The 21,214-nt window shown below is 46.0% G+C and overlaps 1 protein-coding gene across 2 annotated transcripts in view; it reads right to left on the bottom strand.

The window, feature by feature from the left end:
• The window catches only part of LOC308585061 (phospholipid scramblase 2-like), a 61,910-nt gene extending 58,735 nt beyond the window's left edge, over positions 1-3,175 (bottom strand). The window contains exon 1 of one of the 2 annotated variants that reach the window (XM_081190586.1): positions 2,995-3,175. The gene's annotated coding sequence lies outside the window, so the exon portion shown is untranslated. The remainder of the gene's footprint in view (positions 1-2,994) is intronic. The other variant, XM_081190587.1, reaches the window with a different exon arrangement.
• Between the last annotated feature and the right edge of the window lie 18,039 nt (positions 3,176-21,214).

Genomic DNA, 21,214 nt, shown 5'->3' with positions numbered 1-21,214 from the left:
AGTGGGAAAGGGTTAAGAATGTGCTTGGCATTCCTACTGGTTTCCTTAGGACTTGAAATGTGCTTGCATTTACTTGGGTCCTGCCCAGACACTGTGGGAAACTGCTGACAGGATTGCAGTTACCCAATGTCCATCGGGAGATCTAAATGATGCAATATTAATTAGTACTGAATCGTCTTGTAAACCCAGGACTTGATCAGTTCTTGTTTGTTACCATATTCTTCATTTCTTTGTTACTATGATGAACTCATTTTTTTTTATTTGTTGGCTGCCTTGTGCGCTCTGATTTTTAGCACAATCCCAAGTAAATTTATTATAATGATCTTTTAAAACACACAAGTAAGTCTGCTGTCCTGAGCCTGCTCTTACTGAGTAAGTACCACTGAAGTTAATGGGACTTTGCAATCTGATATCCAAAAGAGTTTGGTTTTTTTCCTGGCAGGGCTGGGCAGAGGCACCAAAGGGGGATTGGGCTGCAGTGTTTGTTTTGAGCTTTCTTGAAAAAAGAAGTTCTCACTTGCATATGGATGCCTAAAACTGACTTCCAACTTTTCTCCAGGCTACAAAACACTGGGCATTTATTGATCATGCAATCTAAGATTATATATCAGTGAAGGAGGGGCGGGATCTGCCTAATCTGTTCTGTTTTGCTCTAGAAAACCAAAGCAGAACAAAAGTGTGACTAACACGATCTAGATTACTTGAAGTTTAGAAATTGCGTCACCTTTTTCTTTGTACAATGTAGGAAATACCTTCTGCTAGTTTTCCTTCCTTTTACTTAAATGACAGAAAGCATTTCCTACATTGTACAATGAACCAAGGAACACTGATGCAAGATAAAGGTCAAAAGGTGAAAGGGAGTATTTTTCTAGTTCTTATTTGAACTCTTCAGCCTTCCCCACGTTTTCCTGGCATCAATTACGTCAGTGCTACTAAGGCAACTCTCATCTAGACTGCATTTTAGGGAGGGAGGAGATTTCAAACACAGCAACAAGGCTGACCACATCAGCCTGATTCTATGAACACAAGCTATCATGATGCTGATTTTGCTGTACGGCTGTTGCAACTACAAAATCTGCAATATTCACCAACTAGAAAAACCCTACAACTGTGGTAATAGTAATAGTAATTTATTATTTGTACCCCGCCCATCTGGCTGGGTTTCCCCAGCCACTCTTGGAGGCTTCCAACAAAGATTAAAAATACATTAAAATGTCACACATTAAAAACTTCCCTGAACAGGGCTGCCTTCAGAGGTCTTCTAAATGTCAGGTAGTTGTTTATCTCTTTGACATTTGCTGGGAGGGTGTACCACAGGGCGGGCGCCACTACCGAGAAGGCCCTCTCCCTGGTTCCCTGTAGCTTAGCTTCTCGCAGTGAGGGAACCACCAGAAGGCCCTCGGCGCTGGACCTCAGTGTCTGGGCAGAAATCAGCAAGTAGGTGACTTAGATCCTAAGGTTAGTTAACTTTGCAAGTCCATAGCAGACAAGTCTCCTACTTTCCCAACTTCCCTGTGCCCTTGTGAACCGCTCAAAGTACAGGAGAACCCTCCTGCACAAGACAGGGGTAATAAGCAGAGAATGTGCACTGATGTAGTGGTATAGAAAAATTATGAATACTGTCCAATTTGGAAGGCATCTCACAACTTCTTGTGACTTGTCAAGATTTTCCACCCCGACTTCTTCATGTTCAGCGCAATGTCTGAAAGATATTTGTTCCTATCTGCATACAGGTGTCAAAGCTTCTCCAAAAAGCCCCCATGCAGGTTAGGAGTGGGACTGGTGTGCACCACATGTGTTGCCACCACCCACCATTGGGGTGAACAGGTCAAGGGAAGAGCAGGATCGTACTCACTGCCCACCCCCTCCTGATCTTGGCAATTTCAACAGAAGTTCTGAAAGCGGTTTCAATGCATTTGAAGGCGTAGAGCAGGGATGAGGAACCTGTAGCACTCCAGCTGTTGATGGACTGCAACTCCCATTAGCCCCAACCAGCATGACCAATGGTGAGGGATAACACAAAGGTGGTGCTTAGACTCCAGACTTAGGTTCAAATCCACACAGCCACGAAGCTCCCTGGGTTACCTTGGGCCAATCACTGCTTCTCAGCCTAACCAACTTGCAAGGTAGTCTTCTTTCTTTCTTTTTGCCAGAACTCAGTTCCGGCACCTCTCAGATGGGCGCCATTGCCATTTTAAGAGAGCAAAGGAGGCGTTCATACTGAGTACCGACATCTCTTTTTCTAGAAAAATAGCATTGGTTGTTGTGAGGATAAAATGGAGGGGGAACCATTTACATTTTGAACCACTGGCAGGGCCATGAGATCTTTGGAAGAAAGGTGAAGGAATCAATACAGCTGCAGTTCAGAGGGTCACAGGTGGAGACTTGCAAAGGCAGCCAAAATGAAAGATGGCAGCGGGAAGGGGAGTGTTACGTAGAATCACAGCATTGTAGTGTTGGAAGGGATCCCGCGAGTCATCTAGTCCAACTCCTTGTCCAGTATGAGGCTCGAACCCTCGACCCTGAAATTAAGATCCTCATAGCGGTGCTATCAGGGCAGAACGCGCCGCGCACGGTCAAAAACAGCACTACCTAGCCGCACAGGAACAAACATCTTTACCGAGGGAAGGGAAGAAATACACATCCCTGTCGAACGAGAGGAGCATTTGAAGCAGGAAGAAACAAGGACGACAGAAAGAGGACCATTAAGACCAGAGCTCCAAAACGACCTCCGCCAAGAACACGGAGAGCAAGCCCGTCGGAAACGAAAGCGAAACCACAGTGGGAGCTACGCAGCTCTCGTCTCCCCGCAGTTTCCCCCTAGAACAATTCCCCAGGTTTAGCCGCAGCCGCACACCTGTGGGGCTGGCCGCTCACGAGTCAACAGCACCCGAGGATGGGTCTTTTCTTAAGCGGCCGTAATTCTCTCTGCCTCCCCTGCGCTCCTTTCTTTATTCAGCCCCGCGTCTCTAATGCAGGAAGCGCCTAACTTACCTGGATTAGCAGCCTCGCGTGCCGGACGTGTCCCTTCGCAGCTGATCGCCTCTCGCTGTTGCCTAACAAATCGTCTCCCAGCCGCTCTGGACTGGCAGGGCGGACCTGGGGGTGGGGATAAAAGCGAGAGCGGGGCTCCGGGAAGGGGCGGGGGTCGGCCGGGAGTGGCGACGTCAGCAGCGGCGAGAGCAAAGCGAGCAGCCCCTGGCGAGGAGGAAGCGGAACCGCAACTCCGGCCGACGCCCACAAGTGGGGGAAATTGTACCTCTGCTCAGAACACCTTCACTTGCCCGCCCGCCTCCGGGGGCTAAGCGGGGTTCAAATGTAAAGGAACTGAAAACTAGGTTGTACCTTGCAATGGCTATGGAGAGAGAGCCACGTGCCATGAGCATAGGCGCCGACTCCATGGGGCTTGAGGGGGCCCGAGCCCCCTCAAAAATTCGTTTGGGGGGGCTCAGCCCCCCCAATAATCTCGGGCGGCGGTGGGCGCGTCCGCGGCTTTTATAGGGCGCCCGGCGCGCACCAGCTCAATAACGGGCACCGGTGCGGCGGGGGGCGCCGGGCCGGGGGAGGGGGCGGCCGGCCTGTCTCCTTGGCAACCCCATTGAGCAGCGCCGGCTCCCCCGGGAGGGCCATCCCCCCGCGCCGCCGATCGCCAACACCGCCGACGCTGTGGCTGCCCGAGCCCGAGCCGAAGCCCGAGCCAAAGCCAGAGCCCGAGTCAGAGCCAGAGCCAAAGCCAAAGCCAGAGTCAGAGTCAGAGCCAGAGCCAGTCAGTCAGTCAGGAAGGAAGGAGAAATGGGGAGGGAGACGAGGGAGGAAAATTGCGCGCAGGGTGAAGAAAGGAGAGGGGCGAACGAGACGAGCTTCCAACCCAAAAAGGGCTGGAAGACTGGGAGGATGCAGGATCGGGAAAGAAAGCGACGCCTTCCCCGCCCGCGACGTCGCCCGCTTGTCATTGGCAGCGCAGCGGGCGCCCAGAGGGGCTGGGCACCGGCGCAGGGCCGCTCCGCAGCCGCGGAGGACAGCTGCGCGGCTAGCAAGGTGCGCCGCGTAGAGCGCGGCCCTTGTGTGGCCCGGTGGCCAGGCAAGCTCGGGCGGGGACCCCCATGCGAATCTAAGACGGGAGAAGAGGGCAGAGCAAAGGGGGTCCCTTCCCCAACCTCCGGCTCTGAGACTTCCCTGCGCCCCAGAAAAGCGAAAGGATTTTCTCTTCTTTTTTTTTTATAAATATTTTATTAAGTTTTCAAATACAAAGTTAGAAACATACACTGAAGAAAAAAGTAAAAGAACAAGAAAAAGAAAAAAAGAAAAAGAAGAAAAGAAAACCAACCATTCAACACATTTTTTATATAACTAACTGGACTTCCTCGCATCTCCCTTACCCTGCATTCTTTATAATAAAGATATCAGCAAATTATTACCTTGTTTCGTACCTTATTTTGTACTTTTCAAATACTATACCTCTAAATTTAACATACTTTTCATCAGTTACTTATATCTTAAATTAAACATAGTATTACCTTAGATTTTGACCTTTTCTTACTTAAAATATAATTTCCTGTTTCCCAAATCTAATTGCTGAAGCTATAGTTTCCGAATCGTGTAAATTTTTAACATTCATACAACTTATATTGTTTTTGTAAATAGTCCTTAAATTTTTTCCAGTCTTCCGTTGTTTCTTCTCCCAAATCTCGGATTCTGCCAGTCATTTCAGTCAGTTCCATGTAGTCCATCAATTGCGTCTGCCACTCTTCCAGTGTGGGCAAATCTTGTGTCTTCCAATATTTTGCGATAAGTATTCTTGCTGCTGTAGTTGCATACATAAAGAAAGTTCTATCCTTCTTTAACACTTTCTGGCCAACAATGCCCAAGAGGAAGGCCTCTGGTTTCTTGGGAAAGGTATACTTAAATACCTTTTTTAATTCATTATAGATCATTTCCCAGAAGGCCTTCACTTTTGGACAAGTCCACCAGAGGTGAAAGAATGTCCCTTCAGCCTCCTTACATTTCCAACATTTATTATCAGACAGGTGATATATTTTTGCAAGCTTGACTGGGGTCATGTACCACCTATAAAACATTTTCATAATATTTTCCTTCAAGGCATTACATGCCGTGAATTTCATTCCGGTGGTCCATAACCTTTCCCAGTCCTCAAACATGATGTTATACCCAATATCCTGAGCCCATTTTATCATGGCTGATTTGACTGTCTCATCCTGAGTGATTTTCTCTTCAACCTGCCCTCCATCCTCTTGCAGAAAACTCTTTGCCTGCCCTGCCCGTATCTCGTTTTTGCTTTTTAATTCCACACACGCACCCTTCGGACTTCGTGGCAATCGGGCGCACGGGTGCGTTTCCTAAGAGAGTGAGGACCCCCGCCTCCTCCCCACCTGCTCCCTCGCCAGCCAGCCAGCCGCGCGCCCTAGCCGGAGAGCCCCGGCCGTCCCTGTCGCGCAATCGGCTGGATCTCCCTTCAGCAGGCCGTGCTCACAACTCGGCCCAGGGACCCCCAGCAGCGGATCTCCGGCTCAGCTGAAGAATCCGGCAACAAGCCCCCTCCTCCCCAATCGCTCCGCCGAAATACGCTCCAAAACCCCCCAGATAGGCCGCCGGCCGCCAAGTCTAGTGGCGCCCTGAGCGAGGGTCTCTCCCCAACACCGCCACCTCGAACTGCGTTCTCCCGGCTACCCGAGCGAACCAGCGGCAGGACCCCGGTATGGGCCCCCCCAATATTTTTTATAAGTCGGCGCCCCTGGCCATGAGGTCTGGAGGCTTGCCTTTTATTTTCCATACCAAATACGCGCCTTCGGAATGGGGATTTCCCCCAGCCGCAAGGTCTGCAAATAAAGAGTGAATTGTATACCTAGTTTGCTCCTACCTTTTTGAGGGGTGGGGTATTTTTATGTGATCTTCAGATGAAGAGCAGTAGTGTGTAAGTGAAAAGTGAAGTGAACAGAACAAGAGAGTGTATCTGAAGAAGTGTGCATGCACACGAAAGCTCATACCTAGAACTAACTCAGTTGGTCTTTAAGGTGCTACTGGAAGAAATTTTTTTATTTTGACTATGGCAGACCAACACGGCTACCTATCTGTAACTAGAACAAGAGAGGACCATAGGGAGAGAGAAAGCAAAAACAAAAACGTTGGCTAGATGGATGGCTGTTGTTCCTATTGTTCTAAAAGAAATTATTTTTCAACAGAAAAGCTGCTGTAAAATCATTTCCAGAATAATACTTGTACAGTTACAACACCAGTACAAACACATAGTGAAACTCAGACATCCACAAACAAATACTGTGGCATCCAACCTTAATATATACTCAGTAAAGGTAAAGGGACCCCTGACCATTAGGTCCAGTCACGGATGACTCTGGGGTTGTGATGCCCATCTCGCTTTATTGGCCAAGGGAGCTAGCGTACAGCTTCCATGTCATGTGGCCAGCATGACTAAGCTGCTTCTGGCGAACCAGAGCAGCATACAGAAACGCCGTTTACCTTCCCACCGGAATGGTACCTATTTATCTACTTGCACTTTTGATGTGCTTTTGAACTGCTAGGTTGGCAGGAGCAGGGACCGAGCAACGGGTGTTCACCCCGCTGCGGGGATTCGAACCGCCAACCTTCTGATCGGCAAGCCCTAGACTCTGTGGTTTAACCCACAGCGCCACCCGTGTCCCTATATACTCAGTACAGATGTTAATTTAAACAGGGTTGGATCATCCATTACAATAAACTGTTTTCAAAAATGTATACTTTCCTGATATTGTTTGTATTATGTAATAGTATAGCTTTTAATTGGGTGTGCCAATTGCCAAAATAAGTGCAGTTCAGATACTGAATGCTTAAGCAGGCTGTACTGTATATATGATGATGACATAACAACAGTATTTGTATAATGCATCTATTATATTGAGTTGTGTGTACCTTACTGCCAGCTTTTATTATTTTTGCCAATGTGTTCCTTTTTGTTCTCATATGAACAAAATGTTCATTTTCTGTAGGAAGCTACCAGCATAATTTACACTTGGGTAACTTACAGTATGTGTGGGGCTACCAGCATCTGGCAGGGTAAAAACGAGCCTACAATAGGGGTTGTTTGTTTGCTTCATTTGTCATATTTACATTCCGCTTTTTCCTACAAGGAGCTCAACAAGGTACACATGGTTCTCTTCCTCATTTGTTCCCAAAGTATTGTATCCCAAGGACTGTAATCAGTGAGTTTCTGTACAGCTCAGGGAAGCTAACCTGAGGTTGCCATTTTTAGTGGCACTCCCAAATTCTTTGTAATGTGTGTCATCTTGTGTTTAATATATGTATACAATGTAGGATCAAATATACTCCTTGGAAGAACATTTTGTTTTGTTATTTTGTTAAATCATTTTTCTCATGTTTAACTCTGTTTCTTTCTCTCCCCCTCCCCATTTTTGTGTTATACATCCAATACAAGCGATAATCTGAAAAGGAAGATTGGGAAAGAATGTAGCAATCGATAAGTGGTCTGCCAAGATACAGAAATGATGTAAAAAATCTGTACTATTGTGGGCTCAATTTTTATCCAGAGTGCTCAATATGTGGCTGGTTGCCTTCAGCTCTAACTGTTAAATTCCATCAGTATATAGCTTATTTCCTTATACCTGTGTAATCTGTTGAAACCTGAATATTCATTCATGCCCATACAGGTGTGGGTTATAGGATACATTTATTAAATAGTTAGTTACAGATTCCTGGAAGGACTCTTCATACAGACCTGCAGCAGGGTTTCTACTCATTTGTGGGAAGAAAGGAAGGCGGGGAATCTAAAGACAAGGTGTCCAGTTATGTACTGACAAAGACAGGCATAGGTAAACCCAGCCCTCCAGATGTTTTGGGACTACAACTCCCACCATCCCTGACCACTGGTCCTGTTAGCTAGGGATGATGGGAGTTGTAGTGCCAAAACATCTGGAGGGCCGAGTTTGCCTATGCCTGGACAAAGAGAAGAAATACATCACAAAAAAATAGAGCAAAGATGACACCATTTTGCATAAAAATTACACATGCTACTTTAAGTGTATATCTAATATATTGCATATTGGATTGATAGTATTGCCAGCAGTCATACATTGACAATAATGGCATGGGTGTCAGCACAAAGTGGCTGCCATGGGTGGCAAAAGAAGAGGTGTCAGTGCTCCATATCAGCAAGTACTGCAATAACCCCCTCTCTCCCCTCTCATTCTCTCTCTCTTTCTCCCCACAGCAAGGAAGGACCATAACCAAGTGACTTTGTGGGGCTGCTCAGAGCAATAGTCAACTAAAGGAGTTGTGCTAGCTCAGCAAATTTAAGTTGTGCAGTTTGACTTTCCCACCTTCTCCTCTCCCCAATCTGCTCTGGAGGGTTGGGGGAACAGACGGAGCAGGTTTCAGGGACAGGTGGGGAGAGGAGACAACAGGAAAATTACATTTTCCTGCTAAAGCGTTGCACTAGCATAACTTTAGTTGAATGCTGCCCTCAGTTTGCTGCCCCGATGCAAACTGCTGGTGGGCATCTTCAGGTCCCCCGAATTCCCTTCTTAGGGTGCTACATCCTTAATGTGGACTGGGACCAAGGCAGTCCTTCAAACAGAGGACTCTCCTCTGTAAAATAGGACATACGGTCATCCTATCTCACGGCTCAGCTGCTCTCGAGAGGGTCAATACACACCTCATTCACTGTTCCAGAACACAACAAAACACTGAACACCATGTAAAGAAGGGCCTTAATGATACTGCTAAGCTTAGCAGTAACAAGGATGCTGAATGGAATGAAATGAAAATGAAAAGGCACAGATGTGCAGTCTTTTGAACCTTCATTCAGCAAGGCATTCAGTGAATGGATACATGAATGCAGATGCCCATTTTCAGACTTTTGGATTTTGGAGTTGCATCAGTGGGGCACAGGAACATCAGGGACAGGGCAGTCCTGTTTCTGTCTCTACACATTTGCTCTTCATGGAGGGGAATATTGGAATGAGATTTTGTCTTTGTTCTACTATCTGCTCAGGGAAGATGTGTACATCATTTGAATTCCTCAGTGAGTATGTAAAAAGGTCAGAGGCTATCCAGGTTGTTTCTAGTAACTAATGTCTGGAAAATTTGGCTGATGTGAGGTAACCTTGAAGTAAAATGTTTTCAGCTAGCAGGCACTGCACACTGATGTTGTCAACTGACCAGAAATGCAACAAAACCAGCCTGCCCTCCTTGCCCTCTGGCTTTAACAATTTGCTATGCAAAACAAATAAACCAAAACAGTAAGGAGAGGCTTTGCATGCATGGAAATAGGAAGCATCATTTTCTACAAAGAAAGTATTATGATTTGCTGTTTAAAAGCACAGGAAGAGGAACATTAAAAACAACAAAAAAGAGTGATCTGCAATAGAGATCTACCTACCAATACAGATTTGAGGCTATGTCCATGTTTACATAAGGGATGTGGGTGGCGCTGTGATCTAAACCACTGAGCCTAGGGCTTGCCGATTGGAAAGTCAGCGGTTCGAATCCCTGTGATGGGGTGAGCTCCCATTGTTCGGTCCCAGCTCCTGCCAACCTAGCAGTTCGAAAGCACACCATTGCAAGCAGATAAATAGGTACCACTCCGGCAGGAAGGTAAATGACATTTCTATGTGCTGCTCTGGTTTCATCAGAAGTGGCTTAGTCATGCTGGCCACATGACCCAGAAAAACTGTCTGCGGTCAAACATCGGCTCCCTCAGCCAGTAAGTGAGATGAGCGCCGCAACCCCAGAGTCGTTCATGACTGGACTTAATAGTCAGGGATCCTTTACCTTTACCATGTTTACCTAGCGAAAACCACACCACCTATACATGAGAGAGGGAGATCAGCTGACTCAGGTACACAAAATCTGAAGGGGGAAAATAAATGCTAAGGGGTCCCATAAGTACAGGAAGTGCCCTACTTCAGGAATTTGGATGGCGGACAGAATAGATATGATGGACACAGCTGACTCACCCCTCCACACACCCATGCTATGTTCACACAAATATTGAATGCCTGAAGAGTACTGGAGAGGAGAAAGAATATTGACAGCTCAGTAGGAAAGAGGAATTGAACATATTTGTTGTAGTAGAGCAACAGCTAAATGCTTATAAAGGTGGAGAAATAGGCATCTCATTGCCTCCATAGGTCACTTCCTGGTTTCACAACATGAGTGTTCACACACAGCATTTAACAGTCTGTGCATCCATATTCCTGTATATTCATACAGTTATTCACACGTAAAGTTCAACAAGTGTGCATCTGTGCACAATAGTTGTACAGATGAACATGTGCCACATTCTTTTGCACCAACACTTGTAGATGTAGAAATAGCTTGTACTTGTATCCATGTCCGAAGAGCTACAGAATATGTATATTTCAGTATACTCAGAGATGGAAGAGACAGCTGCCCATATACATCACTGGAGAAATTGAAGCATTTAATGTAGCTGTGGCTGAGCCCAAGTTTATCCCCCTTCCCATTCCCCAAAACTCAAAAGTAAAAACAAAACAAGACAAAGAATGGGTGAAGGGGACAGAATGCTGTTGTGTGGTGCATGTGGTTGGTGGAGATGGTGAATGGAATGTAGCACTGGAATCCTGAACAAATAGTACTTTCATATTCAGATGGCTATCTCAGTTCTTCCGACTGGTTGTTGTCACTAGAGCCACTCATAGACAAGAGGGAGGTATCAACAGGCCTTGGGGGAGGGAAGGAAGTCCACCATTAAAAGTCCACAAGTACCCCCCAAAATAGCCTAATAAAGACTGTGTGTGCTCTTTGGTGCAAGAATAATATCTGCTGGATGGGGATGTGGGGTTGGACATGGAAAATTGCAAATTGGGAAAGAGAGAATGAAACAATGTGGCTGAATTCCTGAACTTCACATGGTAACGTTTTGCTGCACGTTCCACCTGTCTGTATTTCTGCTTTCAGTTGCCATTTCCCTCTCTCGCCTTCCCCATTTTTTTCCATATTGGTTGCTGGATCAAATTCTTGGGCTGAAAAACACAAGGCTATTGCCAACTTCTGTTTGCATCAGTGTCCCTTGTAACAAAGGACCACAACAACAATATTCTCAGAAAGTGAATCCTCCCCCCTTCTTTTCATCAAGTTTTCACCTGTTTGCATTGCACCTGCTGACACTGAGCTGTGTTTCACCTTGATGTTTAAACCAGGTGTGGCAGTGGAAGTGCTGAACAGGTGCCAGGAAGCTGTAACAGGCTGGGTAAAGGTGAAAAAACTAACATTCAAACAAGAATGCTATTGAAAGCTGTTTCAATAGAACAGTGACAGTAAACAACACCCTGCTCTGGACTAGGTTGTATTCTCCCTTAAAGAGTGGTTAGATTGGGGTTTTGCATTAGATACACAGGTCAGGGTGGTAACTGCTACACAAGGTAATGGTGTACTCAATGGTGTAACGTTGGAAAATGTTGATCACTTCTCCTACCTAGGCAGTTAACTTTCCACAAGGGCCAACATTGATGCCAAAATCCAGCACTGCCTGAGCTCTGCGAGTGCGGCTTTCTCCCAATTGAAGTGCAAAGTGTTTGAGGACCGGGACATTCGCAGGGAAAACAAAATGCTTGCTTACAAAGCTATTGTACTGCCAACCTTACTATATGCTTGTGAAACATGGACCACTTATAAACGCCATCTCCAGCTTCTCGAAAGATTCCATCAATGGTGTCTCCGAAAAATTTTACACATCACTTGGGAAGACAGGCGAACTAATATCAGTGTACTGGAAGAAGCAAAGATCACCAGTATTGAAGCAATGATTCTTTAACATCAACTTCGTTGGACTGGTCATGTTGTGCGGATGCCCGATGATCGTCTTCCAAAGGAACTACTCTATTCCGAACTTAAAAATGGAAAGCGTAATGCTGGTGGTCAACAAAAGAGGTTTAAAGACTGTCTCAAGGCAAATCTTAAAAAATGTAGTATACACACTGACAACTGGGAAACACTGGCCTTCGAGCACTCCAGTTGGAGAACAGCCTTTACCAAAGGTGTCATGGGCTTTGAAGACACTCGAACTCTGGACGTAAGGGAGAAACGTGCTAAGAGGAAGGCACGCTTGGCAAATCCACACCGTGATCAACTCCCACCTGGAAACCAATGTCCCCACTGCGGAAGGATGTGTGGAACTGGCCTCCACAGTCACTTACAGACTGACTGTTAAAACCGTGTTTATGGAAGGCACTCTTACTCAGCTACGAGTGATCGCTGAAGACACCACCCCCCATATAGAAATAGGGCAGAATTTTAGGGCAGAGATCCAGAGCCCCACTCAGCAGAATGTGTAAGAGGGCCTGAAAATGCAGAAAGTTTGGCTTACCACATTTTGAAGTAAGTGAAGTAACGCACATTAACATCATAAGACCATAAGCAGAGCCCTGCCGGATCAGTCCATCCTGTTCTCACAAGGGACAACCAGGTGCCCATGGGAATCCTGCAAAGACCTTAGTGCAACAGGATTCTCCCTCCCTGCAATTTCTAGCAACTTGTCTATCCAGCAGCATCTAAAGAGGGACATTCTCATTCAAATAAGACACAGGATACAGCAGCGGCCAGAGTTTTGATAAGTCTATGCCATTTTGATATTGTCTCACAAGTTCAAAGAGATCTGCACTGGTTAACAGTTCATTTCACGTGAACGAAACCTGCTACAGTTCCCACTTCTACTACACAACCACTGTCCTCAGGACCTGTCCTCTCTTTCACCCAGCCACCTTAGCTCCAGATCTAGTAAAGAATTCATTCGTAAATCCAAGTTAGTCCATTAAATCTGCATCCCTAATCACAACTACTAGAGGGTAAGTCCCATTGAATGCTGTGGGGCTTACTTCTGAGGACAAATGCTTAGTTATGCCATAAAGCTGACTCACAGGATGTAATGGCAGTGTGCCCATTTGTGCTTAGTTAAATTCCCACACCTGTAGAAGGAGGAAGATAAAAGAAGAAACTTAACTTGCATCATTGTGACTGGAAGTCAAGAACCTCATAAAAAACAGGATATTGCTAAAATTGAGCAATTGAAAACTTACCAAAGTCACTCTAGGTATTCTGTGTCTTTTTTTAAAAAAAAGAAAGGCTGACATTGAATCAGTGTAGCTATTATGCATATAGGTGTTTTTCATGCAGGCTTTGGGTAGGAGAAAACACCACCTGATATATTGTTGTTGTTTAGTCGTTTAGTCGTGTCCGACTCTTCGTGACCCCATGGACCAGAGCACGCCAGGCACTTCTGTCCTCCACTGCCTCCTGCAGTTTCCTCAAACTCATGCTGGTAGCATCCCGAACACTATCCAACCATCTTGTCCTCTGTCGTCCCCTACTACTTGTGCCCTCTATCTTTCCCAACATCAGGGTCTTTTCCAGGGAGTCTTCTCTTCTCATGAGGTGGCCAAAGTACTGGAGCGTCAACTCCCACCACCATCCCTGATCATCTCCTCCAGTATCCTGTTCTCACAGAGGACAACCTGATGCCTTTGGGAAACCCAAGCACAAAGCCACTTACCCCTCCTGGTTTCCAGACATGGCTGTTCAGAAGCATTACTGCCTCTGACCTTGCTTTCATAGGTCTCACTCCCTTTCTGCAGTCAGTGTAAACAGAACCTGATTTGTTCAGCTCCCACCATTGCCCCATTCAAGCAAGTTTCTCAAGCTTTGTAAGCAATAGAAATGAGACTATAAGACCATATTAAAGGTGAAGGACCCCCTGACTCTGGGGTTGCGGTGCTCATCTCACTTTACTGGCTGAGGGAGCCAATGTTTGTCCTCAGACAGTTTTTCCAGGTCATGTGACCAGCATGACTAAGCCACTTCTGGTGAAACCAGAGCAGTGCACGGAAATGCCGTTTACCTTCCCGCAGGAGTGGTACCTATTTATCTACTTGCACTTTGATGTGCTTTCGAACTGCTAGGTTGGCAGGAGCTGGGACCGAGCAACAGGAGCTCACCCCGTTGCGGGGATTCGAACCGCTGACCTTCTGATTGGTAGGCCCTAGGCTCAGTGGTTTAGACCACAGCGCCACCCGCGTCCCTATTACAAGAGGCCAAAGAGAGGTGAACATGCAACCCGCAAGCAACAACGTTTATTTCAATGGGCCTTCAGCTCTCTGGGGGTCTGTGGTTGCGTACACATTGCCATTTACTGTGGCTCTAGTGTGCTCCCACTGCTCATGATGTTAGTCACAATCCATATGGATCCTGTAGGTTCTTGAGAAATACCGCTGTTTGATGCATGTTCCCTCAAATCAGCTTCTATCTGATTTGAAATTGTAAGCCACATTCACTTTGCAGTTAAGCTGAGGTGTGTACATTTAAGAAAGCCATTGCACATGTACAGATAGTGAATGTGCAGACAACAGCTTCATGAATAGGAGTTTGGGGAGTCGCAGGCTTGCGGAAACCAAGCAGGTAATGCACATCGGGTGAAGATATCCATGCACCCTATCTGGAGTGGACAACATGGGCCTCTTCCATTTCAACCTAGCTGCAGAAAAGCAGCTTATCAGCTGTGCTCAAGGGCTCCAGCATGGAACCACACCCGCAGCTGTCCCTGGAACATACAGCTCCCTTATCTTACAAGGTGCAACGAAAGCACGCAAAGAACTGAGAGGGAAATATGATGTCAGCAGCATCACGCTGAGCTTTTATAGTGGCTATAAACCTATTAAGAGTAATGTGACCTTCATGCAACTCTGAGTCATGATAAGCATTATTTATTCTTCTACCACAACTCATGTTTCATAGAATCATAGAACTGTAAAGTTGGAAGTGACCCAACCCAGGGGGATCTAGTCCAAGTCCCTGCCAGGCAGGGATCTCGGTTAGATCATACATGACAGATGGCCATCCAACCTCTTCTTAAAAACCTCCAAGGGAGGGGAGTCTCATAGGAGTCTGTTCCGCTGTTGAACAGCTCTTACTGTCAGAAAGTTCTTCCTGGTGTTTAGTCAGCATCTCTGTTCTTTTAACTTCATGTCCTAGCTTCCAGAGGTGGCCAGCTGCAGGGACAGTGTTGGGCCCTATGGCAGTGGTGTTGGGCCCTATGGCAGTGGCACTCAAATCAGCTGTTGTCCTAGTATACTGCATGTTGGCACCAGGCCTGAGATGGACCTTTGGTCTGAGCCAGTACAGCCCATGATATAACTTTACAATCTCTTCCATGTAGGCGTGTACTGATAAAAGAACATTTACTTACAAGGGGAAGTCAAGTTCTTGAAGGCCCAAACTGATGAAATTCTTTTCTTCCTCAAAGTTCTTAACTGTGTGTGGGAGGGAAACTGTCCGTCCCATGGGGACCAAGGACAGTGGCCATTACTTGTGCAGCAACTCAGAGGGAAATATCACAGAAGACCTGCCAGGACAGCCAGTGTGGTGTAGTGGTTAAAACCAGTGGACTCGTAATCTGGTGAACTGGGTTTGATTCCCTGCTCCTCCACATGCAGCTGCTGGGTGACCTTGGGCTAGTCACACTTCTTTGAAGTCTCTCAGCCCCACTCACCTCACAGAGTGTTTGTTGTGGGGGAGGAAGGGAAAGGAGATTGTTAGCCGCTTTGAGACTCCTTCGGGTAGTGATAAAGCGGGATATCAAATCCAAAACTCAGAAAATGAAATCAAAAGATGGCTGGGTCTCTGACAGCCATCACTTCCAGACCAACACTTTTTGGGGTGGGATACCTTTAATGAATATTTACCAGCAAATTCAGGCTGCACAATTAAAGTTGACTTGCCGCTCTTGTGCAAGAAACCTACTTCCCCTGCAAAAATCAGACATTTGAGGGGTTCTCGCCCAGATAGTTTTTATTGAATTTTAAATTATAAAGAGAGAACAGGACTTACAGGAAAAAAGAAAGAGGTGGGGGGAATCATATACAGCCCTGGTTGTTGGGAGAGAGACAGGATGTGTGACCCAGTAGATTATCCTCAGTCTCTCAGAAGCTTTTGACCCCCTTGATTATGTCTGGAATAACTCAAGAGGGATGGGAGCTGGAGTGGTTCCACTCCTAATGGGAGGGTTGTCATCACAAAGTAGTAGATGGTTGCTGGGCCTTGTGGCTTTTAAGTTGTTGGGTCCTACAAGGGTCTATTCTATCTCCTATGCCATTGTCAGTGAAGCTCAGATGCTGACAGGAGGAGAAGAAGCAGGCACAGGGAGAGAACAGTTAACAGCAGAAAACAGAGAGAAGGGGGAGAGCAGCTGTAATCTGAGCTCTGACGAAGGGGACAGACAGATGTTGAGAACTACGATAGTGGGCAAGACGTTGGAATGCAGGAAATACACTCTGCCAAATCTTGTAGGATTTCAAAAGTGGCAGAGACGATGAGTCGAGAAGCTCCGTCTTAGTTTGTTGTTTTAGCAATAAATCTGAAATAATTAACAGCCAGAGCCATCTCGCGTTTGTAGGAGAGACCAAGCCGTAACAGCCATTAAACATGTTTATCTGGGCATTTATCCAGATTTGCTTGCCCACAGCTTATGTGAAAGCTGTATGGTCCCCATTCTTAAGTGAGCCTTCATTCTGATCTGTTTGTGGGGATGTGATACAACCAAGAGCATCTATCTGGATTTGCCTGTGCAGAGGTTGTACATCTTCCTGCCGTTCAATTGTTTACCCCACACCTTTTTTTAGCCTGGGAAGTTTATGCCCTGCTGGGCGGATTAAGGGTGAGACAGGAGCACACCACCATACGTGGAAGCCTGACTGGGAAGAGATAGCCAACTCAGTTTTGCCAGAGACCCATCTATTAAAGTGCCAGGATCCAAAGCCAGCAAAGGTACACAGACTATAAATTTCCCCACCTGCCCTATTTCTGTTCTTTATGCTGCAAATCAGGTTAGAAAAACAGCATGTACACGGCAACTAGTGGAAGTTCCAAAAAAAAATACCAGCAGATTCCAAAAGGATCAACCATCAATTATTATCAGTATTAAAATAAAAACAACCATTACAGAAAAACCCTCTAGACCAGGCACAGGCAAACTCCGGCCCTCCATATGTTTGGGACTACAGTTCCCATCATCCCCGACCACTGGTCCTGTTAGCTAGGGAAGATGGGAATTGTAGTCTGAAACATCTGTAGGGCCGGAGTTTGCCTATGCCTGCTCTAGACTAAACTTTGGCCACTCCTCCCCCCCCCCCCCGTGCCACTTCGGACAAAGAGCAATGAAACAGAAGGCAAAAGTTATGTCTTCTCTCGAGTCTTTTGCAAAATGCTCCATGACTGCCCCAAACACCTTTTTTGGGGTGGGATTTGAGCAGCAGAGGAGCCCCACTTGCAAGGAAAGACTCCAACACAACCCAGGTTGGGTGGTTCACTCCAGGGAGAGTATGAGGAATGAGAAGGAGGGAGAGAGACGGAGAAGGAAAAGGAGAACTAGAAAGGGAAGAGATGAAGAAAGGAATGAGGGGAAAGTGCACAAATAGGAAGGAGGAATGGAGAGTGGCTACAGTTGGAAGCAAACAAAACTTGCAAAATGTACTCATATAGCATTTCAACTGCCTCTCTGGTGGAAATTTTTGGAGCCATGCCCTTGCCATTCCCAGTGGAGAGAGGTTTTTCCATTTACTGGCTTTTAAACCTGGTCATGGGGGTTTCCCCTTCTTTTCTCTGCCCCCCCCCGTCATGGGACTTTGCTCCCATGACTAGTCATCTGTTTGCACCACAAACCACTTCCCCTTAGAGCACAGAAGACGAACCTGTGGTCCCCAATAGGTTGCTGGATTACAACTCCTGTAATCCATGACCATTGCCTGGAGTGAGAGGAAGTGGTGTCCAATAAAATCTATGTTGAGCTCCCTCCTTTAAATAATACCACCCACTACTGGGTACATAATAAGTCTCCTTTCCAAGTTTTAATCTGGCAATCCTGGAGGACACTGCAATAATGGGAATTGGCCTCATGAGAAGCATCCTCAGTAAACAAATATGCAGAAAGAATTGTTTGCAGTAGGGCCAGCAAACTTTTTCAGCAGTGGGCTGGTCCACTGTCCCTCAGACCTTGTGGGGGGCCAGACTATATTTTTTTGGGGGGAAATGAACAAGGAGGCTCGAAAGTAGCACAGTGAAGGCCCTTTTGAATAGAAGGCAAAGGTATGAAAAGTTACGGGGGGGGGGGAGTTTCCTTAAATGCAACATTATATTTTAAGCTCGGTGTGAAGCATGAGAATGAGCTCAAACACTGTGTCTTTTCCACAGCCTATTCAAACTTCAAGAATATACACAACAAATTATGTAACTCTTACAGCCCAATGACAGCCCACCCCACCCTGTTTTCAACTGCTGGGTGGATCTGGTATCCACAGTTTGTTGGAAATGTGTGGAAGTATTCCTATTTAATACTCTCACACTGCCACCTTGTGGTGCCTTTAAGCTATTTCTCATGTTTTACATTCCTTTGGCACTTCAAAGCTTTCATTCAAGGCCACTTACAGTCTACTCCAAGGCCACTACACACGTCTACTCAGTTGGTAAATAACCCAGTGAGTTAAATGATGCATACTCCCAGGTAAGTGAATGCCTAGGATTGCAGCCTAGATATGTTTTGTAACACAGCCTTGGGCAGTTCCAGACTGTTTGCCATTTTCGAGTGGGGTTCAGTCAGATACCAGCAAATTCAGGTCCCACATTTATAGTGAATTGGGAGGCCTTGAGCAGCAGACTCGCTTCCTTCCAAAAGAATGAGCTTTGCATGGTAATGGAAGTAATGGGGGGGGGGGTGTGACTGAAAATTGTGGGGTGACACTTGCTTCGAGACAATGTCATCTAACTCCCCTCCAGACAAATCAAAGTGGATGTGCATGAAACAGCCCAAACCATCTAATCTCCCTGAAAACAAATTAGGATGAATGCTCAGTGAGCAGGTCCCCTGGACATTTCCCTTTGCCAACCAGCCCCAGCCGGTCAGCTCAAATATTTTTTTCTGTAAGGTAAAGGTAAAGGGACCCCTGACCATTAGGTCCAGTCGTGGCCGACTCTGGGTTTGCTGCGCTCATCTCGCTTTATTGGCCGAGGAAGCCAGTGTACAGCTTCCGGGTCATGTGGCCAGCATGACTAAGCCTCTTCTGGAGAACCAGAGCAGCGCACAGAAACGCCATTTACCTTCCTGCTGGAGCGGTGCCTCTTTATCTACTTGCACTCTGACGTGCTTTCGAACTGCTAGGTTGGCAGGAGCAGGGACCGAGCAACAGGAGCTCACCCCGTCGCGGGGATTCGAATCGCCGACCTTCTGATCGGCAAGTCCTAGGCTCTGTGGTTTAACCCACAGCGCCACCTGCGTCCCTGTACTGCAGGGATAACTATAGAAACCGCAGGGCCTCCAGTTACCCGGTCCATATTTCCATCGTGTTCATGGAGGGATGAAAAAACAACAACGAATTGTTTAGCCATCTTCAGAGGAAAAGCAGCCAGCTACAGTACATACCACATACACACACAGTGCACTTAGTGGCTGAACTGGGAGGTTCCTGGTTCAGCCAGGCTATGCTGGCATACCTCCCTCATTCTGCATCTTAAGCTGGCATAAGCCCTGAAAGAGGGCTGGACTCTGGCTCCTCTCACCCTGACCCTTGGCCATACTGTCTGAGGCTGATGGGAATTGCAGTCCAACAACATCTAGGGGGGGTCACAGGTTCCCCCACCCCTGATCTATAGCAGTCATAAGCTATCACAGCTCTCTTTGTTCATTTGTTGGTTCTCCGCTTTGTCTACCTTTCTGTCCTGCTCTTCTCTTCTTTGTGACTGTTGCTGTGTTGGAGAAGTGCATGCAACTAGTTGGCTCTGGAGAAGGACTTTCATCAGCTATCGTAGCAAATGTTCTGTGCCTAAGCACCGCCTTAGGAAAAGGCTAAGGTCACTTGGCTAACTCTTGGCTGGATCTCCTTTTCTTCAGCAAACCGTGGAATTGTGCAAAGGTCAGGTCTACACAATGATAACTGATGAACCAGGAAGAGCTTTTCAGACACTCCAAAACCTGTGCCAAATTTTCAGTATAAAGCAGCGACAAAACAATTTCACATTTTCCCGCTAGCTTTGTATGAATTTGGGACCCCATATTGATAAGAACCAAATTTAGGTTGACACTGGGTTTTTGCTGCTGTTTCTTAACACTGCTAGCAGAGATCCAAGTGTGCATAGACAATATTGCAGTCATGAAGGTAAGCTGCCGCCTGGTGGTCATGCTCAGAAATGCACACCACACTGTTAGATAAACATATGGTTATAGCTTTGAACCTTTGGGTTGTTTCTGTGTGTTTATTTGCAAGGACAATTCTCTGTCATGTTTTCAGAAGTCATTGTTAAATAAATAAATGCCTTGACTATTTTAAGGCTTGTTGAAAATGTCAGTCATACTGTTTCAAGCTGCATTTTAGTTTTTGAGGTAATGGGACAATAATTATTTGGCATGCAAACCATGTCCAATATTTTTTATACATATTTAAAATCTTCTGAGGCCTTTATCTGGGTAGTCTCTTTATCAGCAGTGTGCTATTTAGTCTAGGGCTGAGGGAGAAATTTGGTGTAGTTCACCTTTCTGAAACAAAATGGGAAGTGAAATTCAGCCTTTGAAATTCATACAGATGTGAATTTTGTAATGTAGTTCGCCAGTCAAGTAATGCATCCAGATATGCATATATATACAAAAGTATACATAAAAATGCATATACCATTGAAAATACCATACAAAATACATTACATTAGAGATGTGCAAAAATGTGTGTATTAGGGAAATTCCCTGTATATATAAATTTATCTGTGGATGTATGTCATACGAGGAGAAATTTTCACTGAAATGATTTTCAGGAGCACTTTCTTTTCTTTTTTTTAAAGAAAAATCAAACTGATGCAGAAATGTGGAGAACTGATGAAGAAATGAGAGACTGAGAAAAACCATAATTGAACAATTTGCCCATCCCTAATTCAATCACAAGGGAGAGGGGTTTGTTTGTTTTTAAGTACTCGAGCCTCATATATAGAAGACCTCCCCTAAAGCAGATCACCTGCAGTTCAATCTTTCTGGAGCCAGGCATTCCCCCCTCCCCATTTTAAACTCTGCTTGTATTCTCAGAAAGCAAATACATGCCTACGGGGAGCGCACAAGAAGGATGTGAGGGCAAAATCCCTCTCCCACCATCACTGTCCATTGACTGGTAATTCAGAGGTCTGCTGTCTACATAATATGGTT

The sequence above is a fragment of the Podarcis bocagei genome (assembly GCF_964188305.1).
Source record: "Podarcis bocagei genome assembly, chromosome: 4".
Classification (NCBI taxonomy): domain Eukaryota; kingdom Metazoa; phylum Chordata; class Lepidosauria; order Squamata; family Lacertidae; genus Podarcis; species Podarcis bocagei.
This window is presented reverse-complemented; position numbering and strand designations above follow the sequence as displayed.